We start from the raw sequence: 15,487 nt of genomic DNA, 5'->3' as shown, positions 1-15,487 counted from the left end.
TCGGAAGTTATTGCCAAACACAGCACCGTCCTGAGGCCGGCGCCCCCCATCCAGGTCAGCACGCGGTGCGGCCGCACCGGTCACACAGCCCTGAAGCCAGCCCTGTTTCCATACCATGTCTCAAGCGTTAATCCTACAGCTTTATCGTGCTTTATACATTGCTTTTAATAAACCCTGATTTCTTTCTATGTATATGAGAGGGGTACTGTTTGGTAAATGTCCCATTGGAAATCACTTGTGAAGTGTTTGTTGCGTTTGGTGCGGAAACCATAAAAGTGCTTTGGCTACAGATTCTTTTTTTTGTAAACTTATTCATGCATCCGATGTGTTTTTGCACAGATATGTAGTTTGCTCAAGTGTCATAGTGAATTTAGTTGGTGCCCTTAACAAATTAAATAAAATTATGTCGCATATGGGTTTTGGTGATTACTGAGTCCACCTTCTTGCAGCTTTCGTGAACGTGATTATCCACAATCGTTGACCATTACACACTATACCCGTCTACATGCCAATTTTAGATTTCATAATCTCGGATCTAAGTGTGTTTTTTTTTTAAAAATACACCACTCATTAAAATATAACTATTTCTTTTTAAATTAGCTGTAAAAATGTATGGACAGAATTGAAAGATAAGCAACACATATCACTGGATTTCTTTTGAAAGAAGCATCAATTGCCAAATCAGATAAACACATCGGTTACCGGATAAACTTCATTTTTTAACCGATGCTGAAGTGCAAACTGTCATTCATGTTGTGATATTTGGGTTTAGAGCACAGCTTGTTTGCTATCATTCTGCTGCAGAGAAATGAAGCAATTGGATTTCAGCTAGTCCCTTTTTGCAGCACACAGAAATAAAACACTGTACGGAGAAAATCAGATACGCATTTAATGCGTTTTGGATAGTCTGCAGGTGTTGTTTGCTCCGAAAAATCTTTATAAGAGACTAAAGTTAAATATAGTCATTTTTCGATGGCGTTAGCTACTGGCTTATACTAGAAATCTGGTCGACATAAATTGCGGATTGGTAGAGGATTCGTGTGAATTTCGTGGCAAAAGTAAATAATATTGTCAGTGCCAAGATAGTTGGCTTTAATATATTTTAATGTGCTTATACATTCCATCAGCCATTATGAATCGATATGTTTGAATGCTTTAGCACAATAACACCAGCATCACCCTCTTTCTCGCCAGATATCAGTGCATACCCATTGCCTTGTTAGCAGTGTTTGGTTCCGATTGACCTCCACTAATAGCAAGAAACATCTTTCGTTTGGAGTCATCTTTCCTTATTAACTTCAGCTCTTTGTGAAACGTGTATAATATCATGGTTGTTTTGGAAGGAACCTGATCTTAGTATTTTCAAGTCCGACCTTAATAAGTAAACTAACAAGGGGACGCGAATAGGTTAGATGAACCTTTTAACTCATTTAAGATGTTCTCACCATAGCTCTGACATAATGAACAATAGTCAATAATCAATACACAATAATCAATAATCATGAGTCAAAATCAATACTCAGTCAAGTCAGTAAATATCACGCACCATGACCTTTCAGCTATGAATAACCACACCTTTAGTAAGGTTTAGCAATTTTATTTCTCTTATATTAACAAATCTAAAGTCATGTAAATATCAAATTAAACACATATAAGAACAATACTGGTTGACCAAAGCGACGGATGCAATCTAATCAAAGCTTGAATCACAATGCATTCTGAGGCAACAGTGAAAATCAAAAGCAGAGTCAGCTGCAACAAGGATATGGCATACATAGAATTCAGGAAGATAATTTGTCAAAACATTAGTCCCTGTATATGTGAATACCCTCATCTAACCCAGATTAGCATCAGCATGTTGGGCCTCATGCAAAAAATTTAGAACACAAATTTTGAAAACATCTAGCTATGAATCTATCAAAACAGCACAGTTGGTACCTAGAAAGAAAATGCATAAAATGCAATTCAGGCACATTGTCATATCTAGCTATCCACGGTATGGGTAAGCAAGCAGAATCAGTCTTCGTCCTCAGGTCATCAATCGATTAGCAAAACATCATGAGCCCAATGACAGAATCTCAATTCTCTTCTTCTCTCTAATCGCCTCTCATAACGGGGTAAGATCTGAAAAAGGTCTGAAGTCTTTTCCTTCTGTCGTGTTGTTATATCAAAGTCACCTAAACTATCCCCTAATTCCTATTGGTCAGTCAATCGTCCGTTTATACACTACTCAATAATATTTCTGTACCAAATCTATGAATTTTAATATTTCACTCTTCACACAAAGTTGATTGGTCCACTTTACGATGTCCTCATCACCCGGCTCGTCAGGTAACACATTTGTTGCATCTTCATCTCCAGTCAGTGTCTTCATTGTTCGCGTCCTGGGAAAGTACATCTCACACACATTACACACAAGTTGATACATTACTAGAGACATCATCTCCTGTCCGTCGATTCCCACAGGAAGCTTCGGTTAAACCCTTTTAGTAAGACAATGGACTTTTCACAGTTTAATTCAATCCATCAACATTTTACGAAACTGCTAAGAAATACAGCTTCTGCATGAGGCCTGGCAAAACTAGGCCAAGACACTCTCTAGGTTAAGGCCAACAATTTGTAAGCTAAATCATAATTACATAACCCTAAATATGAAATATTACCACATTAATCTAATGCATTTTCAATATTTCATCAGTATTAATTATTAATTAGTACATTTTGTGAACACTGGTGACCATTCTTCGAGGTTACATTTTCAAACGTGTGCATTATTATTCTATGTTATTTCATTTTCTACATAATTCATTATTCAAACTACACAAACACTCATTAATAGTTTCTAAATAAGACACCTGCTTCAGCACTAGTTACTAGAAATTACAGATATTTTTATGTTCCTTGTGTTCTATATTGTTTGAGTTCAAGACATCTTGGAGCGCCGATATGTAAATGAATATTCTTTAGCATGGATCAGGGCTATTTCCCCCCTTCATGCCTTTTGTTCTTGCACATCTCTGCCACTGTTGATTGTGTCTTGAGGAAGGTGCGTGGCCTATGAGCCACTGGGCACCGAAACACACATAGACACAGCAACAGCAGTTGCTAGACACCATAACAACAGCTGTCGGTGGAGACCCTTGCATAATTCTTGCCGTCGCCTAATTTTAAGGGAGGACCTTGGTTGCTCTTGATTGTTGTTGATACATCGATATGGCATTCTTTATTTTACACTGTGAACTTGCTTGATTTACTGGATTTGGATGATCAGACCTAACATGTGTTAATGAAAGATAATAACATGCAATGTAATTTTGATATCTCTTCTATGGTCGGAGGATTTTTTGATGTTATATAATAGAAGACAATTTTGATCTGGGGTAATCCAGTTGTACAGATGTTTTAATTGAGAGTGTGGTTTTTGATATTAGACATGGTACGGTATGATTTATGCCTCATTGGATCAGGAGATCCGGATGCTACAGGAATTGGGCCCGGAGGTGTTGCTAGCAAAGTTAGACACAGAATCCGCTTTCTGGCTGCTGCCTGTGCACCCGGACAATTTCCATCTGCTGGAGTTCCAGTTTGAGGGGTCTTCCTATTTTGACAAGTGTATGCTATTGGGTTGTCCTGTCTCCTGTGCTTATTTTGAAAAGTGTAGCATCTTCATTTAGTGGGTTACCTCACCGGTGGGTGTTGCATTGTTATATGACTTCCTTTTTCTGGGTTCCCCTAGTATGGCGGAGTGCAGTGGGGCCTTGCAGTCTTTACAGGAATTTATGGAGACTTGTGACCCAGCTACAGCTATTGAATTTCAAGAGATAGAATTGGGCACCATGGTAGGTGTCTGTAGGCTCCCCCAAGAAAAAGTAAAGTATTTTTTGCATGCATTGAGGGACTGCCTGGCAACCAGAAATGTGACCTTGCATCAGTTGCAGGTGATGGTAGTGCAGTTTAATTTTTCCCTCTGTATCATCCCCATGGTTCACCCTTTTTCCCAGTCAATTGCTCAGGCCATGGCTTGGCTGAAGCAGAGGAACCACCATACCAAGCTATCTAGTGAGGTCTACCATGTTATGAGAATCTGGGAGGCGTTCTTAAAGGATTTCAATGCCACAGTAGTATGGCCAAGCCCAGACTCTGCAGGCAGTGTGGGTTTCAGTGCCATTCTATGTGCCTCCTGTGTGCTTAGTGTTTTGCTGGAGGAGTGCATGAAGCCTGGTATGGTTGCGAGCATTGTTTTCCTTGAAATGTTTCCCATCCTGGTTGCAATCACGATATGGTCCGGGTTAGTTCGACAATCAGTCTGTAGTGTTCTGGTCAGATAACATTACAGTGGGTGAGTGTATTAACCACCAGGCAGTCAAGTGCAGGATGTTCCTGAGGCTCCTAAAAGAGATTGTGCTCCTGTGTTTGAATTGAATGTCATTTTTAAAGCCAACCATGTGCCAGGGGTATTGAACAATGCAGCGGATGCTCTGTCTCTTTTTTAAACTGTAGACCTTCAAGTCCTACCACCCAGAAATGGTACAGTTCCTGATGTCATTCCCAGAGCATCTCTGGCGGCTTGCTGATCCAGCCTACCAGACCTTGGGGCAGCCAGTTTAGCACCAAGAACAATGTGGGCCTTTAAGCGGCCATATGAAACATATTGCTAGTTTCATTCGTGCGCTGGGGATCAAGGGGTGGTTTTCACCCCAGTCAGGCGTTTCTGGGGTCCTTGAGGATGTGGTGAGAGCAGTGTCCTATTTCAAGGGTCATATTGCCACTGTATTCCTCTTCGCTAAGATGCTCGGTTACACAGAGGGTATGAAACCTTTTCTGGTGCAGAGGGTGCTGAAGGGATGGCAGCATTTAGAAGGGAAAAAGTTAGAGTTCAGGGGCACGTAGATATTGGAAAGTTGGCCGCCATCATGGCCAGCTTAGATGGCATTTGAAGGTCACAAGACAAGGTTTTCTGTTCAGGGAAGCTTTTTCCTTGGCGTTTTACAGGGCATTACTAGTGGAGGTATCCAGCAGGTAGATATTCAGGAGCCTAACGGCTCCGTGGCAGTCAGAGTTGTCAGTACAAAGGCTGACCAGATGGGTAAGGGTGACCATGTGTAGCTCCACAGGCCCCCAGGAAATGTGTGTTGTCCCTTAATAAATTTGGAAGCTTTTCTGGCCCACCAGCCATATAGAACGTCGGGTCATCTTGTGGTTAACGGAGACGGAAAGCCACTCACCTGGTTTGAGTTTTCAAGACTCCTTACCAATGCACTGAGGGCTGCGGGTTGGACCCCAAAGTGTATAGTTCCCATTCTTTCCAGCTAGGGGCAGCCACTTCTGCAGCGGGTATGGGACTATGGGGGCCAGCAGTAAAAAGAATTGTGAGGTGGAACTCTGACTGTTACAAGTGATATTCAACCTTTTGTAGGCTACGTTACTAATTTATTTTTCTTTTCTCTGTATTCTCCTGCTAACGCAGGTAGAATGTCTACACTGTGGAGACAGCCACTGGTTACTTCCTAGCCTCCTCTCCATGTGGGAATGGGGAGTGTTAAAGAAGTGTTGGCTTTGGGCTCCTCATACGTGTGGTATGCAAAGATCTTCTATTCTGCAGGTGGCTACGCAGCCAGGGGAAAGTACGCTGTCAGCGGACTTTCTGTGATCAAAGAGGACTACGCTTTGCCAATTTGAGGATGACATTGGACAGACTCTTGCCCTGGAAGTTTACGCTTCCAGGGATCATAATAGTGCTCCTGGGTGGCAACAATCTGGCTGAACTTGGAAGGAAGGACTGATTTCAACTAATCATTTCAGAGACTGGGTGGCTCACCAAAAAGTTCTCAGAGACCATGATTGCATGGTCCAGCATGGTGCCCAGGTTGAACTGGAGGGGAGGAAAGTTGTCAGAGCCCTCAATGACTTGGTTAAGCGGCTGAACAGCAAGATAGATACGTTTTTTGGGTCTGCTAGGTTGCTATCTATACTTCATGGGTGCATCAGAGGAGGGTTTCCTTGAAGGATGGGTTCCACTTATCCAGGGAAGGTAATGCGATGTTTGTCCAAAATTTGTTGGCATAGTTAGTTCAATATCTATGGCATAGTGGGAGTAATAGGTAGTAGGTGAACTATGCTGACCTGTGGCAGGTGAGGTCATGACTGATGGGGACATTTAGGGGCCATGGACGGCATCCTTTTAGGCCAAAGTTAACAGCGGTATCATGGAATCCTCCAAAGGTTGCTGGCAGCAAGTCAAAAGGGGGCTACAGGAGTGCAGGGGTTGGGGGAGTCACTGACACATGGGTCCATATGTATTATTAATTCCAATAGCAATTACCAAATAGCGATTTTTTTGCAAATTGTGAATTAAGTAATCGCTATTGGAGTGTATGAAACTCCAGGAGTTTCATATAGCGATTCGCAAGGGCTCGCAAACATACCTAACTCATTAATATTCATGAGGTAGGTCACAATTTGCCACCCATTGCAAATGGCTAAAATCAAAGTGATGGTGGCCTGCTGGGCTCAGCAGACCACCATGTCTGTGATTGCTTTTGAATAAAGCAGTCTTTTATGTTTAAATGCAGCCCGTTTTCCTTAAAGGAAAACAGGATGCATTTAAAAAAGAAAAATGAAAAGTTTTCTTTTCATTTTTTAAGAGTAGGCAGTGGTCACACTTACCACTGCCTGCTCTTAAAAATGTTTTCGCATGCATTCACAAAGGGGAAGGGGTCTCTTGGGGACCCCTTCCTCTTTGCGAATGAGTTAGCACCAATTTGAAACTGGTGTTAACTGCAATTGTTTTGCGACCGCATTCACAGTCACAAAACAATCATACATACCTCTGTGATTCGGTATTAGGAAGGGACCCCCTTGACACGCCCTTTCCTAATACCGAATCGGTATGTAATCGCAAATCCAATTTTCGATTCGGTAACAAGTTACCAAATCGCAAATTGGACTTGATACATACCAAAATGCATTTTTGCAATCGCAAATGGCCCGTTGGGCCATTTGCAATTGCAAAAATGTTTGATATATCTGGCCCATGGTCCTTACCTTGCAACCACCTGTGCAGGTGCAGTTGGCACAAGCTGGCACAGGCCATTGGCGAGGACAAGGAATGTGAGTATAGGGGTGTCCGAAGTAGGTATGCCAAGTGCAGCCAGGCCCCCTGCACAGGAACTTCCAGTATGGGATGGCAGTTGGTGGGGTCCTCCCTTAGGGAGTGACCCATAACTTGTTATTGGTCAGTGGGTTCTAAGAGGAGGGTCTCTAAACCAGTCATAATCTCACTCGGAATGTTTATGTTTTCTCTTGGTTGCACAGGAACAAACTTGGTCATAGTTAGGTAACTCCCATGTACTGACATCTCTGTTAAGGCTAGGTCTCAACTATGTAAGCAAGAATGAAAATAATGGGGGTTACTATTCAATAATATTTTAAAAGTTGTGTTTGTGCATATGTTTAGCAAATACATCTAAAGACCTCACGACCCCTATCCCACAAGAGTACTGCACTGAACCTTTGTTATTGAAGTGTTTTGTTTGGAGCAGGAAGGGGCTTTGAGGTTTCCAGGGACATCAGCAACAGGCTACCATATTACAGAGGCTCCCCCAACTTGTGAGACTCCTACTATGGTGGGGAACTGTGGCCCATTAAGGAGTTTGCTGCACAGAAGTACTGCAGGCTCTGTGGTCGGCCAGTCAGCGGTCCTTACCTTGCAACTTGCAACTACCCGCGCTGGTGCAGTTGGCCACAAGATATCATAGACCCTTGGGGGAACAAGGAATCTGGGGGTATTGGGTGTCCATGACAGGTATTCGAAGGGCAGCCAGGCCCCCTGCACAGGAACTCCCGATATGAGAGGGCAGTTCAAGGGGCACTCCCTTAGGAAGGAACCCATCCATTGTTTTTGGACTGGGGTTCCAAGAAGAAGGGCTCCTAAACCAGTCATGATCTCACTCGGAATTCCTATGTTTTCTCTTGGTTGCACAGGAACAAACTTAGTTTTGGTTCAGTAATTTCCATGTACTAGCATCTCGGTTAAGCCTAGTTCTCAACTATGTAAGTACAAAGGTTACTGTGCAATAATCTTTTAAAGGTTGTGTTTGTGTATATGTTTAATAAATATGGCTGGTGGTCTCATGACCCCCATCCCAAGGAGAACTGAACTGGGCCTTTGTCATTGAATTGTTTGGGTTGGGGCAGGAGGGACTTTGGGATCTTTAGGGACATTGGCGACTGCCTCCCACACTTGAAGTAAAAATGTCATAATTATACTGAAGGGGCTGTTATAAATGTAGGCCCATATTTATACTTTTTGACGCAAAACTGCGCCAACGCAGTTTTGTGTCAAAAGAATTAGCGCCGGCTAACGCCATTCTGAAGCGCCTTGCGGGCCCCGTATTTATTGAATGACGTTAGCCGGCGTTAGCCGCCGGCGCCGTCTGGTGTGCGTTAAAAATAACGACGTACACCAGGCAGCGCCGGCGTAGGGGGATATGGAGCTTGGGCGTCAAGAAATGGGGCAAGTCAGGTTGAGGCAATTTTTTCGCCTCAACCCGATTTGCGCCATTTTTTTTCACTCCCAACCCCCATAGAAATGACTCCTGTCTTAGCAAAGACAGGAGTCATGCCCCCTTGCCCAATGGCCATGCCCAGGGGACTTCTGTCCCCTGGGCATGGTCATTGGGCACAGTGGCATGTAGGGGGGCACAAATCAGGCCCCCCTATGTCACAAAAAAAATAAAAAATAAACACTTACCTGAACTTACCTTAATGTCCCTGGGATGGGTCCCTCCAGCCTTGGGTGTCCTCCTGGGGTGGGCATGGGTGACAGGGGGTGTCCCTGGGGGCATGGGGGGGCACCTGTGGGCTCCTTCAGAGCCCACAGGTCCCTTAACGCCTGCCTTTTGCAGGCGCTAAAAAACGGCGCAAAAGTGGCCGTACGTCATTTTTTTTGACCCGCCCACTCCCGGGCGTGATTTTTGCCCGGGAGTATAAATCCCACGCACATGCCTCGGAGTCGATTTTTTAGACGGGAACGCCTACCTTGCATATAATTAACGCAAAGTAGGTGTCCACGCTAAAAAGTGACGCTAACTCCATGGACTTTGGCGCTAGACGTGTCTAACGCCAAAGTATAAATATGGAGTTAGTTTTGCGTCGAAATTGCGTTAAAAAAAACAACGCAATTTCGGCGCAAACGGAGTATAAATATGCCCCGTAGTCTTTCTAAAATGCGGTCTGTGTTCACCAAATCGACCCTGACGGCTGCTGCACTACATTGGAAACTCTAGGAGGCTGAATCATACCCATAATGTCCAAGACTATGAGAGTGTGAGAAAAATATTAATCTGGATTAATCCAAGAAGTAATTGGCAAAGTCTGAGATTCAAAGTTGAAGGTTGCTGACCCAAGAAGCTCATGATTTAACAGGGATTTCCAAAGCCCACTCTCTCCATATTATACACACGAGGGCTTGCAGACCGCAAAAGCTGTAAAGTCAGACCTAAAAAGATACAGGCAGCTGCATCTGTTGGCTAGATTTCAGAAAGCACAGGGTGTGAGCGCTTAAGTCTAAGATCTGGAAAGGAGGTCCTAGGCACTTTAAGACATGCAAAGTTGCACTTAGGGCTAGCAGGTCTGATTTTATGGCAAGAATGTGTGAATTTGAGAAATTCAGGCTTCAAATTAAAAGTGGCTGACTTGTGGCCTAACATTATTGTAGCAGTAAGCTTGCAGGTAAGATTTTTGAAATCAAAAATAAGCATGCTCAATACCAAATAACAGACACGTTTACATATCACCCTATTGAAAACAGGTTTCCTCTTAATAAAATATCTAATACAAAATAAATTATGTTTATCATCATTATTTAGTACTGCACAGGTTGTGCTGCATGCAGTGTTAATTAAAAAAGAACATGACACTGCTCAGCGTAGCCTAATGTACCACAATATTACTAAGAAAAAGATTAGTGGCATTTAAATGCAGGGGTGAGTTGGTAGGTGAGCAGGTGGCAGGAATTTATAAATCATAGCTGCTGTTCCATAGCTTTGAAGGGCAATGCAGGTGAAAAGACAGCTGGCTCCACTATGTCTGGCGCAAGAATCAATTAAATCAGTTTAGGTTTATTAGCTTGAGGACATGGATTGCTGAGTCAAAAGCTTTCATAATGTTAATAAAATATACAGATGGTACTGATACTGAGGGACAGTAGCTTACAAAGGCCCAGTCCATGTTAAGAAGAAGACTAAAATAGGCTTAGTGCCACCTCTACTACTCACCTCGTACGTGATCAAATTAAATATGATGATTGTATAACATGTTGATCTGTATGAGATATGACATAGGCCATTTTCAACTTTTCAAAAATTACCAGGCCAAATAAGATAAAAGCACCTAGGTGCCATAACACAGTACACGTGAACACAGACAACTGCTTTTGCAATTTCATCTATTTTAATAAGCCACTTGACGTCCAACATGTACAAGAGAGTCGTACATTTTCATAGACCACCGTGGGCTGCTCCAAGAAAATGAATCAACAAAACTACTACTCAGTCTCTGATGGACTAGGATGTTTCTGCTCCTCAGAGAAAACAGTAGGCGTTCCTGTGCAAAAAATGACTCTATGGCCTTAACGCCATATTTATACTCCCATGCAAAAATGGTGCAAGGGAGGGAGGAGGGGTCAAAAAATGGGGCAAAGATTGCTTTGCCCCATTTTTTTAAAGCCTGGGTCAGGGCAGGCGTTAGGGGACCTGTGGGCCTATTTCCATGGTGGAACACCATAGAATAAGCCCACAGGTGCCCTCCCTAGGCCCCAGGGGCACCCCCACCCACACCAGAGGGACTGCGGAAGATGGGGGACCCCATCCCAGGTAAGTACAGGTAAGATTGCTTTTTATTTTTGAAAGTGCCAGGGGGCCCTGATATGGACCCCCATACATGGGATAGGGTGCAATGGCCATGCCCAGGGGACCCTTGTCCTCTGTGGTGGCCATTGGGGCGGTGGGCATGACTCCTGCCTTTTCTAAGGCAGGAGTCATGTGGCATGATAAGTTTAGCCCCATAAAATTACGCTAATCTGTTTAGAGTCATTTTCTTTTACTCTAACCTGCCTAATGTCATTTTTTGGTGCTAAACCCTCTTCTTCTATACTGCCAGCCCCACACGACTAAAGTAATTTTTTTTTACTCTAGCCTACCCTTTGCACCGGCTTGCACCATTCCATAAATATGGTGCCCGGCTGGTGCACAGAAATGGTGCAAGCTGGTGCTAAACATTTTGGTGCAACACTGAGTTAGTGGACTTTTGCAGCAAAAAGTATAAATAAGGGTCAATATTTTGTAAGTTTGCGCCACTTTTGCGTCACAAAATGACGTTTATGCAGTGCAAAAAATATATAAAAATCAGGGCCTTAGTGCTAGACGGGTCTAGCACCAAAGTATAAATATGGAGTTAGTTTTGCACCGAATTAGAGTAAAAAAAAAATGACGCTAATTCGGTGCAAACAGAGTATAAATATGCCACAGAGTTTAAATATGCCCCTAAATATGGCGTTAAGGCCATAGGGTCATTTTTTGCACGGGAACACCTACCTTGAATCTCATTAAAGCAAGGTAGGTCTCCACTTCCAAAAAATGACTTTAACTCCAAAAATTTGGCACTAGACGGGTCTAGCACCAAAGTATAAATATGAAGTTAGTTTTACACTGAATAAAAGTAAAAGAAATTGATGCTAATTCAGTGCAAACAGAGTATAAATATGCCCCAAAGTATCACTCCTCCAGAAATCGCAAAACAAGGGGTCTGCAGACCAGCTGATCTGACAAGAAGGGATAATAAGTTTGGCGGCCAATGGAGGCCAGGTTAAATTATAACTACCTCTGTAATTTATTTAAATGCTTGAGAGGTACTGCCCTAAATTTCTAACTGTCTAAATTTAACATCACATTTCTTCCAAAATAAATGAGAATTGATCTCAGAGGGGATTTGAATGGTGGGACACCATAGAGCATGTTGATGCCAGTCTCTAATGGACAGGGAATGTACCAGTTTATGTGCAAGAAGCAGACTAGGAACCATAACTTCTGAATTCCCTGACCTTTAACTAAGATCACTCATTTGACTCATATGTTGCAATAGGTTAATGGGAGAATCATTAGTTTATGGTTAAAGTCTCACAAGTCTTTAAAAATCTAATCTCTGAAAATTAAAAAAAGAAGCAAGATTAAATAATTCAGGAAAAACACAACCAGCCTCAGCATAAAATACATATCTCAAGGATTTAGGGCCTGATTTAGATGTCATTGATCAGGTTACCCCATCACATTGACGACAGCCCATCCGACAAAATATAAATCCCATAAAATAGAATGGGATTTATATTTCAGTAGATGGGCTATCCATCACCGTTGTGATAGAGTAACCAGTTTGTTGAAATCTAAATCAGGCCCTTAGTCCATAATGGAAAAATATGTTCTGCCTTTCTTAGAAAGATAAAGGGAGTTGTATGGGATTCCACAAGTTGGAGAGAGCTGAGAAGTAGTGTTAATACAAGAGATGCAGTCCTTCAATGGACACACTACATCTTCAAACCTCCGATGTTCTGGCTGTTCACAGATGCATCATTAGCTTGGCTCATGCCAAGCTTCTTGCATCCTCTTCCGTTTGAGCTGTTTCCTATGAAGGCTTCGGTCCAGGTGGCCTTATCCCCAGGCCGATGACAGCTCTTCTCCATTGTAGTTTCCAAATTCTATATTTGAAGCAGCATTGCCAGAAACATTTTATGAACTGGTCATTTTAATTTTGGGGAGTGGTATTGGTCACATGTCATGAGCACCACTGTGTTTGAAACAACGAAAATGGACTATGCAGTTATCTGTGAGCAAGGTCCAGGATGGACCAAAATGCGCCAGATTTATCACTGATGCACGGACAGAATAATGAAGCAATAATAAAGTGATTCAACAGTAACTGTGCGACTCAAGGCTGGTTGCGTGGAACAACAAAAGGGGTGATATATATATATATATATATATATATATATATATATATATATATATATATATCCATGATTTATATAGTATAAATCTAGGTATAAAGAAGCAGAATGCTGTATGGGAGAAGAGGATCCCCTCCTATGAAACAGTGTATGCAGTGAGATAGGCTGGGGGGATAAAGACCGGCTACATATACATTTTTGGAAGATATGGGCAAAGGCAAGAGCATAGTAATCAGGATGTGCAGGTGCAGATTACATAAGAGGGTATTACAATATTTGGAAAAGGAGGCAGGAACAGCTGTAATTATAAAGCTGGAGAACAGCACTGAGTGAGGTAAGAGGTAGGGGTAGTTAGAAGCATAGATCAGCAAGGGTTACTCTTTATGTGGGTGCCAAAAATATGAAGATTCTTTAACAGGTTTCAGCTGGTACCTGAAATATCAGTGTGCTAATCAATTTTCTGGTTTATGGACAGTCGGATCAAGGCCCTGTTCTCTCTGTGCTGTTCAATATATCATCGTACTGGCCGTTTGCCAAGGTTTCATTTTTAAGCACCATGCTAGAGGAGAAGAACACTTATTTACATTTGGTTGATTCCTGTCTATAATGCCACAAACAAGCTAAATAATAATAGATTTTAAGATGACCTAGCATGATTACCAGTAGATGAGAATATTTAAAAGATTTAATCCTTCATGCTTTTTCCTATCTACAGGTTTTTACTAGGTTGATGCTTGAAATGCATGAGTGATGCTCAGCATGTAAGGGTCATACTAAAACGCTATTATTCAATCACTAATGTTAAGGTGCTACTTAGTGTGCCCTGGAGTATTGCTCAGTATGATTTCATGTGGTTCAATATAGTACATCAATGCTTATTTTGCTAGGATGCCGTGCAGCACATCACTACATTAAGATGTTCAATAATCCCTAAACAAGAAGCCAGATTTAGATTAACACCCTTTGGCAAACAGGGTACTTCAACACAAATGTGGCAGAATACCCTGTCCAAGAAAGTGAGGATCTTCCCTCTCTATTTAGAGTCAGGAACTTTCACGAATGCCTGGTTGACTTGTGCATATTGGTGTAAGTATGTCAGTCCATCTCCCTTGTTTGGGGCAGACATTCTGTGGAGTTTTTTCAGGAAAGCCCTGGCTATTCTTGAGAGTAAAATTTTAAAAAAACGACTGACAATCTAGGAGAAAACTCCCAGGATATCAGGGTCATTATTTTTTGTTCTACAAAGAACAGTCCCCCGGTTTGGGAGTTTGTTTTCTAAAACAAAAAAGGTTTGCTGAGTGGCCGCATTAAAAATGGCGGCCGCTCAGCAAACTTTCATTTCTTCAGAGGAACTACAATGGCAGTTGCTCTCCTGATGGCTTTGAAATGCCCACCAGGCAGGTGGCAATCTCTGTGTATAGTGGGTGCATAGGCCTAATTAAAGATGACAAAGACAAAATATTATTAGAGGACACAGTAAAGGCAAGATGTTTTCACAATTTTTATAGAAATTTACACACAGTTTGGTAGACATAAGCTCAATTTCCATAATGACAGATGTCAGGATCATAATGATTACTAATGATTACTGGTAAATGCAAACAGAAATGGAGAGCTGCAGGCCAGTATCAAAATTTACACACACATTTTAGCCAGTATACTGAATAAAGTTCTACCTCCGCTGCTACATCATGACCAATCATGGTATCTAACAGTCCAAAAAGTGGGTGATAATACTCAAAAGGTGGTCCTTCTTATAGACGCAGCCTCCAGGTTTAAGTGCAAATCAGCACTCTTCTTCTTCAGTACCAAAAAAAGCTTTTGTTTGAGTGGACAGAGGGTTCAGATTTGTCAATTCACTCCTACACACCTAACTAAAATCAACAAGAGATTCACCTATAAATGCTTGGGTAATGGTATGGAGGGGGTTAGGCACACTTATCTGCATACTATTTGAGTGCACTTGCCTTGATAAATTTTGGAAGCAGGTCTGGAGAGATATTTGTAGTAGCCAAGTGGCAAAACTTACCCCACTTTCACCTCTGACAACAATGGGAAACCTACCAGTTGATGATGGGAGAAACTACATTAGAAGTAAGAATGTAATCCTCCTCCTCTTTACATTAGCGCAACAAACAATCCTTAACATATGGGGAAGTACACACTCCCCCTACACACAAAGCCTGATACGTACCATTTAGCATTTGCTGGTCATGAACAAAATTTCACATGTTTAAATGGTGGAATAGATGCCTCTTACAAGAAATGGAAAGGAATATTATTTTTCTTTAGCTTATGGGGTGAAAGGATTAACAAGCCCTGCAATACTGACAATGCTACTACACATCATGAGAATGCTACACATCATGGAGGAATGATGTGCCTAAATTGGCATACCTGGATCAATGGATGGGTGTCTGGTGTATACATGGGATAGTCACATGAAAAGGGCACTTTCTCCAGAGAGTAAAGAAGGGGTGGGATAGG

This window comes from Pleurodeles waltl, chromosome 10 (assembly GCF_031143425.1).
Source record: "Pleurodeles waltl isolate 20211129_DDA chromosome 10, aPleWal1.hap1.20221129, whole genome shotgun sequence".
In the NCBI taxonomy this organism is placed as follows: Eukaryota; Metazoa; Chordata; class Amphibia; order Caudata; family Salamandridae; genus Pleurodeles; species Pleurodeles waltl.
This window is presented reverse-complemented; position numbering follows the sequence as displayed.